At 36.3% G+C, this 22,239-nt stretch overlaps 1 protein-coding gene and 1 long non-coding RNA gene across 3 annotated transcripts in view; one reads left to right on the forward strand and one right to left on the reverse strand.

Annotated features, from left to right (window-relative positions):
* Window positions 1-22,239, forward strand: part of GPR158 (G protein-coupled receptor 158) — a 421,093-nt gene that overhangs the window by 297,852 nt on the left and 101,002 nt on the right. The gene's annotated exons all lie outside the window — the stretch shown is intronic.
* LOC123386473 lies at window positions 657-20,982 on the reverse strand. Its single transcript, XR_006600362.1, has 3 exons — window positions 20,600-20,982; window positions 1,476-1,707; window positions 657-1,116 (listed from the first exon to the last, which is right to left on the reverse strand). It is a non-coding gene; the product is annotated as an uncharacterized LOC123386473 (long non-coding RNA).

A 22,239-nucleotide genomic window follows, 5' to 3' on the forward strand; every position in this document is an offset into this window, starting at 1 on the left:
AATCTCTAATGGAACCGAATGGAAACAGATTCAGCGGTGATGTGGAGGCAGAAATGTCACAGTTTGGCAGTAGACTAAGCACATAATAAATTATCCTGAAAATGCCTTAATGGCAACAAATAAGGAGATGCTTGCTCTGGCAATGATAGAGATTTTGACAGTCAGATGGGTTGAGTCAAAAGATAAGAAATTGTACCTCTGCATCAATGTCATAGCTAGCATGTTGTAGCTCTCTAGTAAGAAAAAAATTATAAAAAAAGGGTAAAGTATAAGTTTATTTCTAACTCCCTTGCTAGAATTTTTGGGATAATGTCTTTGCCCATGGGAAAAAGCACAGCAGAAACTCATTTTGTCTCTTTATCAATGGTTATCATTTCTCCTCTGATTATAAAAATGTATCTTAAATTTTCCTGTGCAGGCCCAAGACACATATGTAATTAACTATTTCTGAAATTTGGTAGTTTATTTTAAGTTAATAAAAAAGCCAACAAATGTATACTTTAGGGTTAGATATTAAATGTGAACCTGTGATTTAAGATAGATAACTTTAATAGTCTCTGGAAAACATTCTCATATTAACAAACTACCAATACTGTGATGTCTAAGTTTATCTCTGTAGCCTTATGCATGAATAATTTGACATAAGAAGGTAAAAATACACTTAAAGATGTTTAATAGATAATTCAGAAAATAGTTACAAACAGAAAAATAGTTGCTAGACATGACATTAGCAATGTGTCTTAAAAAATAGTTTCCCCTTCAAAGCTATTATAGGAAACAGTTGTGGAAGACTTAGACATATCATTTAAAAGAGTAGCAAGTATTTTTTTAAAAATGACAAGGAGATGATGCTTTGACATGGCAAATCATACCTTAGATGTCAGGGACTACAAAGTGTCACTGAAGATCACAATTCAATAAAGCAGATTTATTACTTAAAATAGCAAAACAGGAAAAAATATCAAGACATAATACTTACATAGAATCATATTAACAAAAACCTAACCTCAGAGCAGTCTCAGGCTGATATAAGTGTGATTGAAGAAATCATTTGGACCCATAGCTTCAATTAGAAAGGTCAGTGTGAACTTCTGGGATAAAGAACAGATTGCTTTCCTAAAACGTATCAGAAAATATGTCAATTTATATATTTATTTCAGTAATACATTTACCTAAAATGTATTAATTATTAATCATTATTATAATTATATTAATATAAATTATTTAAAGGAAAGGTAATTTATGATTAAATGTGTATAAATTTCCATTATTTGTCTCTCCATGAGTATTCCAAAATGAAATTTATTTTGAATGCCATCTCTAGGCTTCAGCAATAATATAAATATGATTAACTGAAACATAGACATGTTCAGATGACATTTTCATCCAAAACTTACTTTAAACTTAACTTTGACTTTCTTCATTCTTCACACTTTAATTTCTATATGAAAGTGTCCACTTTTCATCATACTTACAGAAATGTGGGAAAAAACACTTGTCCTGATCTTGATTCTTGTCCATTTCACGTCAGTCATGCCACTGAGTCTGCACGTGACCTAACATAGCCTGCATACAAGTGCTGTTGTTTATTGTGAAGAGGGTAGGAGAGGCTTTGCTGATTATATGGATTCTTTCAAAGCAGTTGCACATTTCGCCTTCCAATATAAAGCACAGCATTTCATCAGATGCTCTAACGTAAAAGATGCTCTAAAAAAAGAAGAGGTTAAGCGCATATGGCATATGCCCATACTTACGGCGTCACAGTGAACATCTCATATGAAGGCTTTGAGATCTGCTCTATCTTGCTCAATGTTATTACCTCCTTTTCCACATAATACCTATGAAAATATTTGTAATTAATAATATAAATCCTATAATGTATGCCTTAAAGAATACATGTTAAAAATCTCATAATGTTGTCTAAGTGTGATTCCATTTATACAGAGTGAAATTGTGTGTGTGTGTCTGTGTGTATAATATGAGCATATGAGGTAAACCTTAAGAAAGCAGGAAAATGACAAACACAAAATCCAGGGTGATGGTTGCCGGAGAAGGGGGGGGGGGAAGCATGGGATCAAAGAGGAAGAGGGGCATAAAGGAAGCTTGTAGTGAATAGTAATATCCTCTTTCTTAAATAGAGTGGTGGATAAATGGGTATGGTCATCTATTCTCTCCCTGTATAAAATCACAAGAGATAGATTATAGGTAGGTAGATAGGTAGGTAGGTAGGTGGGTGGGTGGGTGGGTAGAGAGAGAGATAGACAGATGGATATGCTGTGATGGTTGGAGGTGCAGAAGATGAAGAGGATCCAGTAAAGGAGACTGGGAATAACCTAGCAGGGAAGTACGAGTAGGATCAATTGAATATACACATTATGTTTAAAGAAAGAGAAAAGAGTGATTAATTCCTTTGGATGCTGCTGATTAGTCTTCTAAAATGAGGAACAAGAATTGGCTCCTGAATTTGGAATGTTGAGGTGGTACTGACCAGACCTGTTTCAGAACAGAGGTGAGTGATAAATGGAGAAGATTAAATGGAGACAGCAAGTAAAACCCTCTTTCTACAAGTTTTACAGTAAAGAGTAGAGAATTGGAGTACTGAAGGAGGTTGTAGGTCAAGAGACTTTTTTTCTTAAATGAGCTAAATTACATTCTTGCAGAGCTATGGAATGATCCCATAGAGATGGAAGATGATGGTGCAGGAGAGAAGTGAATATTGTCATAAAGGAAGCCCTTAAATAGTCCTTAAATACGGTATCCAATAAGTGGAGAGTTTGAACTTAGATCAGAACACATCTAGTTCACTCATTGTGTTGGTAAAAAAAAAAAAAAAGGAGGTACTAAGACTTCTCTTTATAAATACCAAATGAAAGCCTGGGGTCAGGGCAAAAATTAGAACTTGGGTCCTCTCTGAGAATGTGTAAATTTTGGCTGTTTCTCTCATTTTCCTGTTGTTCAGGACTTCGCACTAGATTCAGACAGTATCTCAGTGCAGTTGGTTGGGAGCCCTTATGAATAAACTGCAACTTTCTAATAATTGACAGTGATTTTTCAGATTTTGGGATAACTATTCCACAGTATACAGTGGTCTGGATCATGTATCGCCTCCAAACAATTGTGCGTTCTATGGCCAAATGACTGTCTCTGATAGAATAGTGACTAAGATGATGATTACTATCCTTCAAGTCGTAGTCAGTCCAGATTCAGGCACGCTTGTGTCCATGTATTCTTCAGACACTGTCACCGTACCAGTCATACAGTCACTTGGGCTATTTCTGCCATCATAAAGCAAATGAAAGATTTGATAATTACCTACTCTGGACAGACAGTACAGATCTTCAGGACTAACACTGAATTGATCTGTGATATAAGCTCAGACAGAATTTTAATTAAAAAATTTAAGCTATAAAAATGGATTACACACCTAATAACCTAGACTTTTGGCAACTGTTGACAATATTGAGTAGTACTGGAATTATTTTTCCTTCACTTGGTCAACATTTTGCCCTTTTATTTCACCTTCTTGTCCTACTCTGTTTAAATAGAATGTTGAAAGTCAAAGTTGAATGCTCAATGTTAGCAAATTGTACAATTTTCAGGTAATGTTTAAATGGCATTTTTTTTTCACCTTGGGAATCTTGGCTTCAAGGAAGTCTCACTTTTCGCTTTCAGTGTCTTCTCAGTTTTTCCTTAGAAAAATATATTTTATTTCTGCCCCTTTGCATTTGAAAGAAATGAAGCCATGATTCCGTCCTGAAAAAAAGTCATATGGTGATGTTCTGAAAACATTGAGAAATGAAGTCCTGCCTTCAGAGTCCTGGACTTCAGGGAGGAGGTGCAAAAAGAGAAAGGGGTGCTTGGGTAGTTCAGTCAGTTGTGCGTCCAACTCTTGATTTCAACTCAGGTCATGATCCCAGGGCCATGGGATCGAGCCCCACATGGGTCTCCATGCTGAGCTTGGGACCTGCTTAAGATTCTCTCTCCATTTGCCCCTCTCTCCTTCTCACTCTCTCTCTCTCTCTCTCTCTCTCTCTAAAATAAAAAAAAGAAATTAAGAGAAAGGGAGAGAAGAAGGAGATTATCTCTCTCATTAACACTGTTAATGAATTTAGGGAAAAAGTACTACAGAATAAGTATTACACCATCATTTCTCTACTGCAGTATCGCTGTATTATGTTTGGTTTTATAGTTGAGTTCCTGTGTTTCCCTCTCCATTATAAACAACAAGATAATGATATGAGAGCTGACATTTATTTTGTGATTCTCCATATCAATGTCTGAAGTACTTTGTATGTGTTATCTTATATCTTATACATCTTTGCCTTCTCTAATGTGTAACATAATGTCTGGCATATAGTAAGAATCCAATGAATATTTTTCTAGTTTCCTGTAAACAAGGCATTAGATATGCCAACAGTGCAGAGCATCTGCATAATAAAAAGGTTGCTACCTGGTATTATGATATAAAAAGCTCTGATAAAACCCTGTTATAGAACCCTGTCTTCATGGTTGACATGCTAACAAAATTAGCATTGTTACTTAACTTTAATTGCTATAACTTAAATTAAGTTATAGCAATTGTTTCCTGATAAATTTAATATACTAGCTGGTAAACACCTTATCTCTTGTATACTTATCTGATCAATATTAGGCTTTATAGTATAGTGGTGAAGAGCATGGACTGTGGAGCCACTGTAACTGACTGACACTTATTAGCTGTGTGACCTTAGTTAGTCATTTAAGCTCTCTGGACCTCCATTGCCCTATCTGTAAAATGGGGATTATAAACTTACCGTTGGATGATTTTATGCATGCAAATGCTTACAATAGTGCCTGATGCAATTATGAGATGTGTAAGTATTAGTTAACAAAGTAGCATATCCTAAAGTAGGAGTTCTCTGACTTTACAAGCATCAGAATCATCAAGGACTTGTTAAACCCCAGATTGCTGAGCCCCACTGATTCAGTAATCTAGGTTACGGTCAGAAAATGTACATTTCAAATAAGTTTCAAAGGGATGCTGGTAACTACTGGTCCATGGTCATTGAACCACACTCTGAAAACCGTTGGCCTGTAGCAATGCATTTCAAACTATGTGTGGTGAATGAGTGAATGTTTTTAACTCATTTGTTAGTTTTGCATTGTGTCAATCTGTCATAGACAAAGTGTTTGGTAAAATACAGTAAATATTAATTACCAGGAAAGTGAAATGAATAGTTATTTTTGGAGTTTTCCAGCTGATCTCATTATCAGATAAATGGGAATTTTCTGTCTACACCCTCAAAAAGGGAGAGAATTCATATAGCAAATAAAGTGAATTGTGTGCACTTATGTTTCATGTTAGGCACTTAGTCCCTTCTGGTATTTTAGCAATCCTTTCTTTTACTCTCTTTAAAAAAATTTTTTTCTATTTTTTATTTTAGAGAAAGGGGGAGAAAGAGGGAGAGAGAGAGGGAGAGAGTGAGCGAGAGCAAGCATGAGTGGAGGAGAGGTGGAGAGGGAGAGAGAGAGAGTCTTAAGCTCCATGCTCAGCATGGAGCCCAACGTGGGTTGGGATCATGAGCTCAACCGAAATCAAGAGTTGGACACTCAACCAACTGAGCCACCCGAGCACCCCTATGCTCTTTTAAATGGAGACCAAAACAACTGGAGAGTGTGATGCTAAGTGAAATAAGCCATACAGAGAAAGACAGATACCATATGTTTTCACTCTTATGTGGATCCTGAGAAACTTAACAGAAACCCATGGAGGAGGGGAAGGAAAAAAAAAAAAAAGAGGTTAGAGTGGGAGAGAGCCAAAGCATAAGAGACTCTTAAAAACTGAGAACAAACTAAGGGTTGATGGGGGGTGGGAGGGAGGAGAGGGTGGGTGATGGGTATTGAGGAGGGCACCTTTTGGGATGAGCACTGGGTGTTGTATGGAAACCAATTTGACAATAAATTCCATATATTGAAAAAATAAATAAATAAATAAATAAATAAATAAATAAATAAGTAAGTAAATGGAGACCAAAACATAATGTACTCTTAGGATCCTGGGATTAAGATATGGATATCTTTGGATGCTGTTATTCTGCCTGTCACACCAATCATCAAAAATTCTCATTTAGCACACCAGTCAGGCAACGCCAATCCAGCTAGAGCTGCTAAAAATCTTTGAGACACTCTAATATCCAAAGCTGGATTTTAAATATCATCAGCCTATAAGACAAAAAAAAAATGTTTTACAGTACCTATGCCATGAATTTGATGAATTTGTCCTTCAGATAACTTTACTCTCCTACATAGGGATTAATCAATTTTTCTATAATTACTTACATACATTAAAAATTAGCCAAGTTTATGTTAAAAGACCATTTTTTTCCTGATTATAAATACAGGTCCCTCATTTCCTCAATGCCAGCCATCTGCTGGACTTGCATAGTAGCTACCCTAGTTAGAGATGTGCCCTATGTATTCTCATTTTTCATAGTCCCACCTGACCTGCTTTATTCATCCAGAGTACGTTTACTGCCCAGCTTTCCATATAGTATTTGATTTTGCTGCCCCTAACGTTGAAAATTCCGACAAAAGGAAAAGCATCCTTGTTTTGACACCTACTTAAAACTCCAATTCAAAAAAATAACACTGTATTTAAATGAAGGAAGTCTCCCATATGCTCCATGAGTTCCCGTGTAAAATAAACAAGTACACTGACTTAACTAAAAATAAAAATTTAAAGGGATAGTGCATAATTGTGACTGTTTAAAAACTCAGAAGGTAGATAACAAACAGTATGGTGGTATTAGGATTAGATACAGGTGTTGGGGTCAGGATTAGCTGAAATTTCCAAGGGACATAAGAACAGAAGCTTTAAAATGCTAAACTGTCTTTCTCCCATAAAAAGAAGTATGGCCGTGAATAGTCCAAAACTATTTCACAGCTACGGGGATCCTGGGTGACCCATTCCCTCTTTCCCTTCTAACCATTTCATCTTCATCTAAGGAAGCGAGGATGTGGGAAGAAAGTGTGAAGGGGGAGGGAATACTATACTTCTCTTTCATTTAGCCCCATTTGTCAGAATTTCATTATGTGGTCACCCTTTGCTTCAAAAGAAATTGTTTGTTTGTTCGTTTGTTTAACATAAGGGGCCATGTGCTTAACTGAAAAAACTGAGAGAAGGAAATTCTTTGTGTTATGAGATCTCATCTCTGCCATGCATGTGATTTTTATTTTCTTCCAAATGCTGGTTTGCATGTTCTGTATTTCTTCAATGCATATATATTATCTTTATAAAAGATATATTTTTTTATCTTTTATAAAGATAATATATATGCATATAAAAGAAATCCTGTCTCTGACTCTAGCAATGACTTTTGAGGAGAGAACTAAGGTTACTGAGGTACTGATTATGCAATTCACAATGCAGACTTCATTTAGTGGAAAACTGCCTATCATTATTAATTGTAATCTTTATATAGCTCTTCTTGTTTCTTTCACTTGCTTGGGAAAAAAGTAATTATGTAACAGATGTGATTCAGACAGGAAAGGAAGCCCCTATTTAATCTACGGGGTTTTTAGATAACTACTAAAGAGGGACCTAAGATGGATTTTCCTATATGGGGTTTTCTGGTGACAGCTCAACTCCTTTTAGGGTGCACTAGTTTTGATGACTTAAAGACCTTTGGAAGTTATTTTAAACTACATAGTGTAGGCACACTGAGTTTAGTGTGCTGAAACTGGGTAGGGAAGCGATGGTTTGTACTCTAAGCTTTATTCCCTTTGCTATGAGGCCTTTTTATTTTAAGGGAGATAATATTGCTACAAATTGCTAATTTTGATGTTTAACAAAATGCTCCACATTTCTTTAAAGTCAGAGATGTGTCAAATGGGAATAGTTGCTAAAGAAGTTTGTTTAAAGAAGCCTCACATTTAAAAGGCTGGAAATTTTATCTGGCCAGGGCTAGGACCAATTATGCACAACTGTTGGTTGTCATCATATATATTTAGCATTTGCCTCTATTTTTGTTTATATTCTATACTCTAAATTTTCCTCAATCACTAGGCAGATGGCAGTGATAAGGTTTATAGTGTTTGGAGTGATGATAGTTTTCAAGTATTAGGAAGACATATTCTGAGAAGCCAATTTTAAATTGAATTCCTAGATATTATAGGGCACTGAATAAGGTACAAAGGTTTTTTTTAATGATCTTTTTCTTCTTTTTATTCAAGTATAATTAACATACAATGTTATATTAGTTTCAGGTGTACAAAATATTGATTAAAGAATTCTATACAGTACTTGGTGCTCATCGTAAGTGTGGTTACCATTAGTCACCGTATAATGTTATCACAATATTATTGACTATGCTGTATTTTTCATCTCTATACAAACAGAAGTTTGTACCTCTTAATAATAACCTTTATCTGTTTTACCCATCCCCCAATCCATCTTTCCTCTGGCAGCCACCAGTTTTTCCTCTATATTTGAGTCTATTCTTTTGTTTGTTTCTTTATTAATTCATTTTTTTAGATTCTGAATGTTAGTGTAATCATAAGGTATTGATCTTTCTCTATCTGACTTATTTCACTTACCATAATGCCCTCTAGGTCTACCCATGTTGTCTCAAATGGCAAGATTTCATTCTTTTTTATAGCTGGGAAATATTACATTGCATTTATATACCACAGCTTTATCCATTCGTCCATCCATGGACATATAGATTGTTTCCATTTCTTGGCTACTGTAAATAATACTGCAATAAACATGGGGAGGTGCATGTATGTTTTTGAATCAATGCTTTCACTATTTTTGATAAATACTCAGAAATGCAATAGCTAAATCATATGGTAATTCTATTCTTAATTTTTTGAGGAACCTCAGTACTATTTTCCATAGTGATTGCACCAATTTTATATTTACATTTCCACCCTTGTTTCCACAACCTCTCCAATTAACGTTATTTCTTGCCTTTTTGATAATAGCCATTCGGATAGGTGTGATTTGATATCTCATTGTGGTTTTGATTTGCCTTTATCTGATGATTCATGATGTTGAGCATCTTTTCAAGTGCCTATTGCCCATCTACATTGGGAAAATGCCTATTCCAATCCTCTTCCCATTTTTAATCAAATTGTTTAACTTTTCATTATTGAGTTGTATGAATTCTTTATATACCTTGGTAATTACCCCCTTCTTAGATGTATGATAAGCAAATATCTTCTCCCATTCAGAAGACTGCCTTTTTATTTATTGTTAATGGTTTCCTTCACTGTGAAAAAGCATTTTAGTTTGCTGTATTTTTAGTATAAAGTAAATGTTATGCAAAAAAAGAAAACCTTTATTAGTATAATGTAAGTCATCCAGTCATTAAGTTTTAGTTTTGTTGCAGTTGCCTTTGGAGTCAGAACCAAAAAAAGTATAGCCAACAGTAATGTCAAGGGGCTTACAACCTATGTTTTCTTCTAGGAGTTTTATGGTTTCTGGTCTTATATTCAACCTTTTAGTCCATTTTGACTAAATTTGACTAATTTTTGTATATGGTGTAAGATAGAGGTTCAGTTTCACTATTTTGCATGTAGCTGTCCAGTTTTTCCCACACCATTTATTGAAGAAACTATTCTTTCCCTATTGTATACTCTTGCCTCCTTTGTCATAATTAATTGACCATATATGTACTGATTTACTTCTGGGCTCTCTGCTTTTCCATTGATCTGTGTGTGTTTTTATTTCAGTTTCGTACTGTTTTGATTCCCATAGCCTTGGAGTATAGTTTGAAATCAGGGAGCATAGTACTTCTACCTTTGTTCTTCTTTCTCAAGATTGCTTTGGCTATTCAGGGTCTTTTGTGATTCCAACAAATTGTAGAATTATTTGCTATAGATATATGAAAAATGCCACTGGAATTTTGATAGAGGTTGCACTGAATCTGTAGATTGCTTTAGGTAACATGGACATTTTAACAGTAGTAATTCTTCCAGTCCGTGACCACAGAATTTATTTGTGTCTTTAATTTATTTAATCAGTGTCATAGTTTTCAGTGTACAAGTCTTTCACCTCCTTAGTTAAATTTATTTTTAGGTATTTTATTCTTTTTGATGTCCCTGTAAATGGTATTGTTTTCTTAGTTTCTCTTTATGAGGGTTTATTATTAGTATAATGTAAATCATGTCATTTGCAAATTATGGCAGTTTTACTTTGTCCTTTCCCATTTGGATGACTTTTGTTTCTTTTTATTGCCTAATTGCTCTGGCTAGGATTTCCAGTATTGTATTGAATAAAAGTGGTGGGAGTGGGCTTCCTTGTCTTGTTCCTAATCTTAGAGGAAAACTTTTCAGTTTTTCACCATTGAGTATATTAGCTATGAGTTTGTTGAGAGTTTTATCATGACTGGATGTCGAATTTTGTCAGATAATTTTTCTGCATTTATTAAGAAGATCTTGTGACTTATTCTTCATTTTCTTAATGTAGTGCATTACATTGATTGAAATGCTGATGTTGAACCATACTTGCATCTGTGGAATAAATCCCACTTGATCATGGTGTGTGATGCTTTTAATGTACTTTTGAATTCCATTTGCTAATATTTTGTTGAGGATTTTTGTATCTATGTTCAAGGATATTGGCTTGTAATTTGTGTGTGTGTGTGTGTGTGTGTGTGTGTGTGTGTGTGTGTGTTGTCCTTGTCTGGTTTTGGTATCAGGGTAATGCTGGCCTCATAAAATGAGTTTAATAGCACTAGCTCCTCTTCGATTTTTTTGGAAGATTTGAGATTAGCTATTAGTCTTTGAATATTTCATAGAGTTTGCCTGTGACGCCATATGGGCCTGAACTTTTGTTTGCTGAAAGGCTTTTGATTACTGATTCAGTCTCCTTACTACTAATGAGTCAATTCAGATTTTTCTATTTCTTCATGATTCAGTCCAGGAAAGATGTGTTTTCTTAGGAATTTATTTATTTATTGCAGATTTTCCAGTTTTTTGGTACACAATTTTTCATAATTAGTCTTTATGATCATTGATTTTTGTGATATCAGTTATAATTTCTCCTTCATTACTGATTTTATTTATTTGAGTCTTCTCTCCTTTTGCTTGGTAAAGTCTAGCTAAATATTTGTCAATTTTGTTTATCCTTTCCAAGAACTAGCTCTTAGTTTCATTGATATTTTTTTTTCTTTTTATTTTTTTTTTTAGCTTCTATTTCATTTATTTCCACTTTGATCTTTATTATGTCCTTCCTTCTAAAAACTTTGGTTTGTGTTTGTTCTTTTTTCTCTGGTTCCTTTAGGTATAAAGTTAAATTGTTTACTTGAGACTTGTTTTGTGTTTCTTGATATAGACCTGTATTGCTATGCATATTCCTCTTAAAACCGCTTTTGCAGCATCTCAGAGATTTTGGGTTTTGTATTCCCATTTTTATTTGTCTCGAGGTATTTTTTTTTATTTTCCCTTTGATTTCTTCATTGGCCTATTGGTTAGTCAGTAACATGTTATTTAATTTTGCGATTCCAGTAGTCTTCTTATAATTAATTTCTAGTTTGATACCACATGGTCAGAAAAGATGTTTCATAATGTTTTCAGTCTTATTAAATTTATTGAAACTTTTCTGGCTTAACATGTGATCTGTCCTGGGGTATGTTTCATGTGCACTTGAGAAGGATGTCTTTTGTGCTTCTTTGTGAGTGGAATGTTTTATATATAAAGTCCACCTGGTCTAATGTGTCATTTAAGGCTAATGTGTCCCTATTGATTTTTTCTCTGGATGATCTATCTACCAGTGTGAGTAGGATATTAAAATATCCTACTACTGTTGTATTACTGTCAATTTCTCCTGTTAGGTCTAATATTTGGTTTATATATTTAGGTCTTCCTACGTTGGGTGCACATATACAGACAAATGTTATATCCTTTTGTTGCATTGATCCCCCTTTATCATTATATAATGTTCTTCTTTGTCTTTTATTACAGCATTTTTGTTTTAAAGTCTGTTTTGTCTGATATAAATATAGCTACATCAGCTTTCTTTTCATTTCCACTTGTTTAGAAAATCTTTTCCCACACCGTCTTTATTTTCAGTCTATATGTGTCCTTACATTTGAAGTGAGTCTCTTATAGGCAACATATAGATGAGCTTGTTTTTTTTCAATCCATTCAGCCCTTCTGTGTCTTTTGATTGAATTTAGTGCATTTAAAGTAATAATTGATACATATGTACTTATTGCCATTCTGTGGTTTTTTGGCAGTTTTTGTAGTTCCTCTTTGTTCCTTTCTTCTTCTCTTGCTCTCTTGGAGTTTGGTGAATTTCTTTTAGTATTGTGTTTAGATTCCTTTCTCATTATCTTTTGTGTGTCTACTGTAGGTTTTTGCTTTGTGGTTACCATGATGTTTACATATAACATAGCAGTCTGTTTTAAGTTCATAGCAACTTAAATTTAAACACATTCTAAAATGTCTATTTTTACCCTCCCACATATTTATGTTTTATTTTTTTATTTAAAAAAAATTTTTAATGTTTATTTATTTTTGAGAGAGACAGAGACAGAATGCAAGTGGGTTAGGGGCAGGGAGGGAGACACAGAATCTGAAGGAGGCTCCAGGCTCCAAGCTGTTAGCACAGAGCCTGACGTGGGGCTCGAACTCACGAGCTGTGAGATCATGACCTGAGCCGAAGTCAGACACTCAACCGACTGAGCCACCCAGGCGCCCCAACACATATTTATATTTTTGATGTCATATTTTACATTTTTAAAATTTTGTGTATCCCTTAACTAATTATTGCCTAATTCATTTTACCACTTTTGTACTTTAACCTTCACACTAGCTTTAAAAGTGGTTAATCCACTACCCATTTATACATATATTCAGTTTTACTAGTGAGACTTTTACTTTCATATGTTTTCTTGTTATTATTGCCTTTTCAGCTTAAAGAGGCCCTTCAACATTTCTTATACTGCTGTTATAGTGGTGATTAACTTTTTTATCTTTTGCTTGCCTAGAAAACTTTCTGTCTCTCCTCCTTTCTGAATCATAGCCTTGCCATGTGGAGTATTCTTGCTTGGCAGGTCTTTCCTTTCAGCACTTTGAATCTGTCATGCCACTCCCTTCTAACCTACAGAATTCCTCACAGGAATTCTGCTGATAGTCTTATGGGGGGTTCCCTTTATATAACATGTTCTTTTTCTCTTGCTACTTTTAAGAATATCTCTTTAACTTTTGACATTTTAATTATAATATGTCTTGGGTTCATCTTATTTGGAAATCTCTGCTTCCTGGACCTGTATATCTGTTTCCTTTCCAGGTTAGGGAAGTTGTCAGCCATTCAGGTAAGTTTTCTACCCCTTTTTCTCTCTCTTCTCATTCTGGAACTCCTATAATGCAAATCTTATTGTGCTCGATGTTGTACATTAGGTCTCTTAAACCATCTTTGCTTTTTTTTCACTCTTGTTTCTTCTTGTTGCTGTATTTGGGTGAGTTCCACTATCCTATCTTACAAGCTGCTGATTCGTTCTTCTATTTCAACTAGTTTGCTGTTGAACCTTTTTAGTATAGTATTAGTGCAGTAATTGTGTTCTTCAGCTCTATGACTTCTCTTTGTTACCTCCATGAAGTTTTTACTGGGTTTGTCCTGAGTTTGATGAGCATCTATAGGACCATTACTTTGAGCTCTTTATCAGGCAGATTATTTATTTCCATTTCATTAAATCTTTTTCTGAGATTTTTGCCTTGTTCTTTCATTTGGAACATATTCCTCTCTCATTTTGCTTGATTCTCTGTGTTTGTTTCTATGTATCAGGTGAAATAGCAATCTTTCCCATTCTCGAAGGTGTATTTTTGTATAGAAGGTGAGCCTTATTGTTCCACCCTGCCCTAGCTCTCACTTGTCTCTTACACCTTTGCGATTATGTCAGTAGCCTGATTTATTCTTGATAGGTCCCAATTGTTGAGGTTATGCCAAGACCTGTTAGTTTTCCAAAGGGAGTGATCTCAGTCAGAAACTAGATTCAGCTTCTCTGAGTAGAAGCCAGATCTTCAGGCAACAGCTACTTTTAAAAAGTATGCAAATATATATATGTGTTCCCATGAGACCACAATTATAGATATCTGAAGGTATCCTTTGGGCAACAGTTGCAAGAACTGGGGCTTCAGGCAAACGTATAAACTCCTTTCAGGGAAGTAACAGCAAGCTGTGACAAGGCCAAGGGAGGGTGCACACATGGTATCCCCCTGCCTATGTTCCCCATGAGCACCTCTGTAGCCTTTGGAGGTGTACTAAACCTGAAGTCTGTCCTTCAGTTGAAGTTCCACGGCAATTAATCGGACCTGTTTCATGTGCAGACTAGAGGTGTGTTTTGGTCTTCTCTTTGTGTTGTGTTCTAGGTATGACACCCTGCCCAGAACTGTCTTTCTGAATGTTAAGATCCTGTGGGGCCCAGGAGTATAAGCCCCTATCGTCACCAGAGCCAGGCAATCAAGATACACCTCCTGTGTGGATTGTGCTTACCCACCAGCTTTAGTAAGGCTGTGGGAGGGTGTTGGGATCAGGGCACACCTGAAACCTTAGCGAGCCCTGAGATGAGCTCTGGGGCAGTGCATTCCCTAGCAAGGTTGTGTCTGGGCATGCCGACGAAAGCTAGCAAGGTGGAGGCAGAACACAAAAAATGATACTTTTAAATGTCTCTGTCCCTGAGGAAAATCCCTGCTAATCCCTGCCCCTCCGGCAGATGCTGTAAGATGAGCGACTGAATCATTTTCACATAATCTAATCATCTCTCAACCTGCCGCTTTTGCACTGGTTCCTGGGATGAGTGAGTCTGCACATGAGTCCCTCAAAAGTAATATCTCAGATCCCCACAACTCCCTGGATACCTGGAAGGAAGCCCCATTGATTTCTAAAACCAGACATTTTGGGAGACTCATCTCTCTGGTGCAGGGCCCCAGAGTGGGGCACAAACTCCTCGCTCCTTAGGGAGAGGCTGTGGCCCACGAGATCCCTCCCTACAGTTGTGTTGCCATGCAAGCAGTAAGGTTTTTGGCAAGACCTTGTCTCTCTCCTACCCATTCCTCTTATCCCTTATGGAGAGTGCTGTTCAGCTAGTTTTCAGTTCTTTTTCATCAGGATTTATTCCATTTGTCATTATAGTTTTGGTGTGCCCATGGGAGGAGATGAGCTCGGCGTCTTCCTGTGACACCATCTTGGACCTCCCCCTTGCTGGGGCAATTTTGGAGGACATGTTTTCTACATGGGGTAGCTGCAAGATAGGGGAGGATTGCCTAAGACACATTGGATTTTGTAAGAGTGACATACAGTCTTGGTTTGTCACTGGGATTTCTGAGTTGATTTGTTTCTGCAGCTTAGCCTCGTTGAACATTGACTAATAACTATCTCAAAAAATGTACATTTCTCAAAATTGTTGAGATAAATTATCATGTATGGATAACTGTAACACACCTGGTTTCTTCGTATATCCCTAAAAGAATTCAGATTTATTCTCAAAATTGTTAATATAATTTTAATGTTTTTATTATAACGGTGTTCATTTTTAGAAAAGTTAGGAATTGAAGTATAAAGATAAGAAAATTACCCATAATTCTACTACAAAGATAACTTGTTGATACCCTCAGTTGTTGGACATTTATGTGGTCAATGTGGTCTCCTGTATTTGTCATCGCGATTAGTGCTATGAAGAACATTCTTGGGTCAAAAACACTATTCACACGGAAAAGAAGAGGGCAAATTCTCTCTATAAAACACTACCCGTTGCTTACAGACTTCCTTCCACCATCTCTTGCTTCTTCAGTGGCACTAATTTTTTTTTTTTTTAATTTTGTCACATGCTGTTTAGGAGATACAAACTGTTAGAGTACACTACTCATTGTCTACTGAGAGTGTGTTATAATGAAAGAGTTAATCTTCCTGGTCTTCTTTTCATCCTTTAGTTTTAGATAAAACACTACCTTTACAAGAAAAATATTTTTATATCTGGACTCTAAGCTCTTTTCTTATACTCTAATCCAAAACTTTATAGACTTCATGAGTCTGTGTTATCTACCTATGGCCAAGTCTCTTTGAACATGCAGTAGGAAGACTGTCCACACAGAGGAAGTTACTAGAGAAAAGCCGACATTTTACATGAAAGGGTGAAAATGAAAATATTCATCATGATGAGCTTACTTTATTGGTCTTGTATCAAACAATAGGCAATCCACTTATCCAGTAAATGAAAAATGAACTCTTCCTACTTTGATGCTAATGATATTTATTATCCAATATAATAAATTTGTGTTTAAAAGACTTGTTTTCTTAAATTACCCTTTATGTTTTATTTTTTAATATTTGAAAATTATTTTTTGGATTTGAGTAAAAATTGGCACTTACAAAGAGTGAAATTACAATGCTTACAAAAATCTTTATGTACAGAATTGCAACTTAGAACACCATATTTTCTGGTTGATTTTAAAAAGTTTATTGACATTTAGTCCTTTCACAAAAAGAGAAGTTTGGGATGTGTTTATTGTTGAATCATAGATGCCTTTGTTCAAGGAGCATTGAGGAGCTAGACTTTGAGAGGTCTCCTAGTATGAGGCCTACTTAAACACAATTGCAGTGAGAGCCCTGTGCTCTGCTTTTGTCTTCCCTCGTCTGACTCAGCATTACTCACTCAATTCCTCTCCCTTTTATATAACCCAGCACCATTCTATTCTAGCCAAGTTTATCTCTGCACCACTCAGATAAGCCCCGTGCTGCTCTTTGTAAATGTCATTCTTAGAGGAGGGTAGTCTTAGGGTATTTTCTAAAAGAATTATTTTTTAAATTATTTCACTGACTGAATTCACTCTGAAGGATAGTTTGAGTCAGGGGCTTTTTTTTTTTTTTTTTTTTAATCTTTCAGGAGAGCATCTGGGACACAGAGCAGGTAGCCCATTATTGACTCAGGAAACTCCCTGGACTTGTTAGGTGGATAAACACAGAGTGAAAGAATGGGTCTGAGTTAGTTAGATGTTCCTGCAGTGTCTGATGTAAGCAGCCAGGTTTCTGAGTGACCTTATCTATCACAGATTTTTAGTGTCTGTATTGGAAAATTATTGTGTTATCCATTTAGACTAGTGAATTAAACATCTATAATATAACTTACAATTGGAATACCAAAGCTGTGAAGGTGTGTATTTTGTGACAGTTTGGTGAGATGACACGGTTTAGTCAGAGTTGATAATATAGATGATCTTTGAGGGCTTTCTTATTTACAAAAAAGTATATACGGTGATTTTGAAGTTATTTGTGTATTGTGCTTTCCTTCAAAGTTCACAAATGGGTGCCTATTATAGCCTAAACCATTCTAAATGTTTCCTTTAAGATTTAAGTCATTTTTGAGGTATCTGGGTAGCTCAGTTGGTTGAGTGTCTGACTCTTGATTTCAGCTCCGGTCATGATCCCAGGGTTATGAGATCAAGCCCTGTGTCAGGCTCCGCACTGAGCATGAAGCCTGCTTAAGATTCTCTCTCCCTCTTCCTCTGCACTTCTCTCTGGCTTGTGCACGCTCTCTCTCTCTCTCTCTCAAATAAAAAAAAAATTTTTTTTAAGATATGAATCATTTTTAAAATGTCACATAAGCGCAAATGTCATTTAATATCTGGAATGTTTTAGAGTTAAAACAAACTTATCTATAATAAAGTCATGAAAATTTTACACACTAGAGAGGAAAGTTAACTTCTGCATTTGGGGCCCTCAATTGCCTAGATACTGATTTGTAGGAAAGAGGAGGGAGAGGGAATCCAAAAATAAAATCCACCAGATATTCTAGGGTAGAGAGAAGAATCTTTGGTATGTGTGGAGATATTGCTAAATAATATTGTTTTGTATAACATAAATCAATATACAGATAAAACTCACTGATCTCTATTATGAATTAATTTTAATTCAAATACTTGTTCACTAATATCTCAATAGATTTTAATTTTTATATTTTTTCTAATCATAAATTATTATGCTTCATTTGGAAATTTATTAAATAGAGGGGCACCTGAATGGCTCAGTCTGTTAAGCATCCAACTTTGGCTCAGGTCATGATCATGCTGTTCGTGGGTTCAAGTCCCACATCGGGGCTCTGTGCTGACAGCTCGGACCCTGAGCCTGCTTTGGATTCTGTGTCTCCCTCTCTCTCTCTACCTCTCCTCCATTTGCGCTCTGTCTCTGTCTCTCTCTCTCTCAAAAATAAAGAAACATTGGGGCGCCTACGTGGCGCAGTCGGTTAAGCGTCCGACTTCAGCCAGGTCACGATCTCACGGTCTGTGAGTTCGAGCCCCACGTCAGGCTCTGGGCTGATGGCTCAGAGCCTGGAGCCTGTTTCCGATTCTGTGTCTCCCTCTCTCTCTGCCCCTCCCCCGTTCATTCTCTGTCTCTCTCTGTCCCAAAAGTAAATAAACGTTGAAAAAAAAAAATTAAAAAAAATAAATAAAAAAATAAAGAAACATTTAAAAAATTTACAAAAAAAAAAGAAATTTATTAAATGGAAAGCTATATGAAAAAAAAAAAAGCAGAGACCACCTGTATCCCCATACTCAGAGAAAATTTTTATAGTATAAGCATGCATTTTGGTTGATACTACTTTTATCTAAGTGGAAAAATTGGAATCCTACTTTATTTTTTTTTTTTCAACGTTTATTTATTTTTGGGACAGAGAGAGACAGAGCATGAACGGGGGAGGGGCAGAGAGAGAGGGAGACACAGAATCGGAAACAGGCTCCAGGCTCCGAGCCATCAGCCCAGAGCCTGACGCGGGGCTCGAACTCCCGGACCGCGAGATCGTGACCTGGCTGAAGTCGGACGCTTAACCGACTGCGCCACCCAGGCGCCCCTGGAATCCTACTTTAAATAGTGTTTTTATCTTTTTTAAATTTCATTTACATATATCATTAAGTATGCACCAACATTATCATTTATAACAGTTGCATAGTAATTTACTGCATGGATGTACTATATTACCAAAATTTATTTAGTTCTTGCTGAACCTTTAGTTTCTCTTTCTTTTTCGTTTTCTTTTTTTTCCCTAATGCTTTAGGCTATTTTAAACCACTCCACAGTGAAGTACTTTGTATGTGACTACTTATATAAATCTCTAATTGTTTCTGTAAAGTGCATCACTCTGAGTGGATTAAAGAATATGAACTCATTTATGTTTAAAAATGTGAATATTTTAGGGGCAGCTGGGTGGTTCAGTCCGTTAGGCATCCAACTTCAGCATAGGTCACGATCTCGCGATTTGTGAGTTTGAGCCCCCCATCAGGCTCTGTGCTGACAGCTCAGAGCCTGGAGCCTGCTTCAGATTCTGTGTCTCCCTCTCTCTCTGATCCTCCCCCACTCACTCTGTCTCTCTTTCTTTCTCAAAAATAAATAAACATTAAAAATGTTTTAATTTTAATATTTTAAAATTAATGTACTATTCTTAAATAAGTTTTATTTATTTTAATAAGTTTTATTTTTTTTTTTACATATTTTATTTATTTTTTAGAGAGGGACAGAGAGTGAGTGGCGGAGGGCAGAGAGAGAGGGAGACAGAATCTGAAGTAGGATCCAGGCTCCGAGCTGTCAGTACAGAGCCCGACGTGGGGCATGAACTCACAAACTGTGAGATCATGACCTGAGCTGAAGTTGGAATCTTAACCGACTGAGCCACCCAGTCTCCCCAAGTTTTATTTATTTTTTATTTATCCTAAGAAGCAAAAGCTGGAAACAACCAGGGTGTTCACCAACAAGAGCATATAGCCATTCCATAAAGTATATACTGTATGATTTCATTTATATGAAACTGTAGGAAAGACCATTCTAATTAATGGTAATGGAAAGCAGTGGTTGCCTGGAGCCAGAGGTGAATGGTGGGAACTGATTCACTGTAGAAAATTTATAAGGTGCAGATAAGCAAAGAGAAGAAAATTATCTCACCATTTAGAGATTTGTGTAGCACACTTTTTTTATATATATATAAGTACATGAAGAACAAATTCAGTTTAATGAGATTTATTTATTGACTTAGTAGGCAGTATTTCATGAGTAACTCTGCTTGTGCTATTCTTTTTTCTTTTCAACGTGTTTTTTTGTTTTTTTTTTTTTTTTTTTGGGACAGAGAGAGACAGAGCATGAACGGGGGAGGGGCAGAGAGAGAGGGAGACACAGAATCGGAAACAGGCTCCAGGCTCTGAGCCATCAGCCCAGAGCCTGACGTGGGGCTCGAACTCATGGACCGCGAGATCGCGACCTGGCTGAAGTCGGACGCTTAACCGACTGCGCCACACTTGTGCTATTCTTGAGATTATTTTAAGATGTCATTCCTTTCATTTTAATGTTTAAAAACTTATTGTGTACTGCTAGGTCATTTAACTATAAGAAGAAACCTCCACGTGATGATGAGTTGTGTGTTAAGTAAGTCTGCTTCCTATGACATTTTTCTGCAGCTTTGATCTCCATTTATTACAGAAAACAGTGGAGATTCCTAAAATTGTTATTAATTTCACTGAAATTAGCCTACGTTATAAAATTACCGATATGCATTTAAATTAAACAATAACCCCATTTCTTCTCTCCTTCAGCTGAGGAATTTTCCATGCTTCATTACCTTCCATTACTTACCTTTTATCAGGGCTTCTTAACCTCGACACCACTGACATATTGCTGTGGGGTCTCTCCTTTGCATTGTGGGATGCTTAGTGGCATCCTGGCCTCAACCTACTAGGTGCCAGTAACATCCCCGCCGGAGCTGTAACAAACAAAAATATCCCCAGACATTGCCAGATGTCCTTTGAGAGGCAAATTCACTCCCAGTTGAGAGTCCTGACTTAAAGAAAATGCAGCACTTTATTCTTAATATTGCTTAATTACACATATCTCCCTGTCAATCACTTAATATTCTTCTGATAATTAGGCTCTGGCCTCTCTGTTCTGCTGTGATTGCAGATTAATGAGGTAAAACTTTGAGAGGTCTTGGCTGTATATGTCCATATATACTCCAGTTACTTCTGAACATCGACTAAATAAAGGCATCCTTTGGAATGCCACTGTCTTGGACCATGAGAAATGGAGAGACACTTTAGAGATATGGCCACAGTTCTCCTTACAACTTTACAGCAGGTGTTTAACTACACATGACTGTCTGCTAGATTTTATTCAAAACAAATTAAGCAGACTTAATTTTACTTCTGCATATAAGCAGGTGTTTAACAAGGTTAAAAGTAAAGTACTCTAGGGAATTTTCAAGTTAGTGGAAACCATTGGTGCTTTTCCAATTAGCTGGGAAAGAATGCTTGGAAAAATTAGAGGCATTTGAGAGAAAGGAGAGAATTTTAACAGCTGAAATAGCTATCCTCATTGTCATTTTGGGCTAGATAAAGATTATCTTCCAGCCTTAGAATAGTTATTAACCCATGTTCAACAGTTACTATCCTAAAGAAACAATCCGAGGGATAAACAAGAAGAGAACACAGTTGTCTTCATGGAGTTCGTAGTGTTGGAGGAAATTGTACATAAACATTTTTACAGTTGGGTAACTTTACCATCAGTGAGAAACAATTTCATTGATTGGCAGTATTTCATCAGTTGCCAAATGAGTTGTGCAGACAGTAACAGCAGACGTTTATAAGACAGAATTCCACAGACTGGAGAAGTCAGAAATGTATGGTTGGAAAAGCTAGTATCTGAGCTGGGAAAGGAGGTAGAGGAGGCAAAGAGGAGAATCTCAGTGGAGGGTGGTTGTGTTAAGATGCTACTATAAGAAAGCTCAAAGCATATTTGGTGTGTAGAACTGAAAAAAAGGGGGGTGGGGGAGAAAGCCAGAAGGAAAGGCTAAAGCCAGATCCTTGAAGTCCTTGAATATAAGGCTAAGGAGTTTTTATTAAATAACGGAAGCTAATGTGTCCCCACACTGGTTCTGTGAAACAGTAATCCAGCAGATGCCTTCTGAATAAAGTGTTCTGTGTGTAAATAAACTTGGAAAGTGTTGCATGCTAAGTGTGTATGCCCTCCTGGTGACTTAAAATGCATATGGGTATTTAAAGACTATGATTAACTTTGTTAAAGCCAGCATTTACAAATGCATTTGATCACAAGGTACCTATAGGGTAAGGTTATGAGGAATAAGAACATAAAGTATCTATCAACAGCAGAACAACTTAGAATTTGCAGTTTGGTAATAGGGAAGCTTTAACCATGATTTCGAAACAGGAGGTGGTATTACCAAAAAGATATTTTAGTCAGTATCGGCTTGTACACAGATT

Source organism: Felis catus, chromosome B4, assembly GCF_018350175.1.
Source record: "Felis catus isolate Fca126 chromosome B4, F.catus_Fca126_mat1.0, whole genome shotgun sequence".
NCBI classification, from domain to species: Eukaryota; Metazoa; Chordata; class Mammalia; order Carnivora; family Felidae; genus Felis; species Felis catus.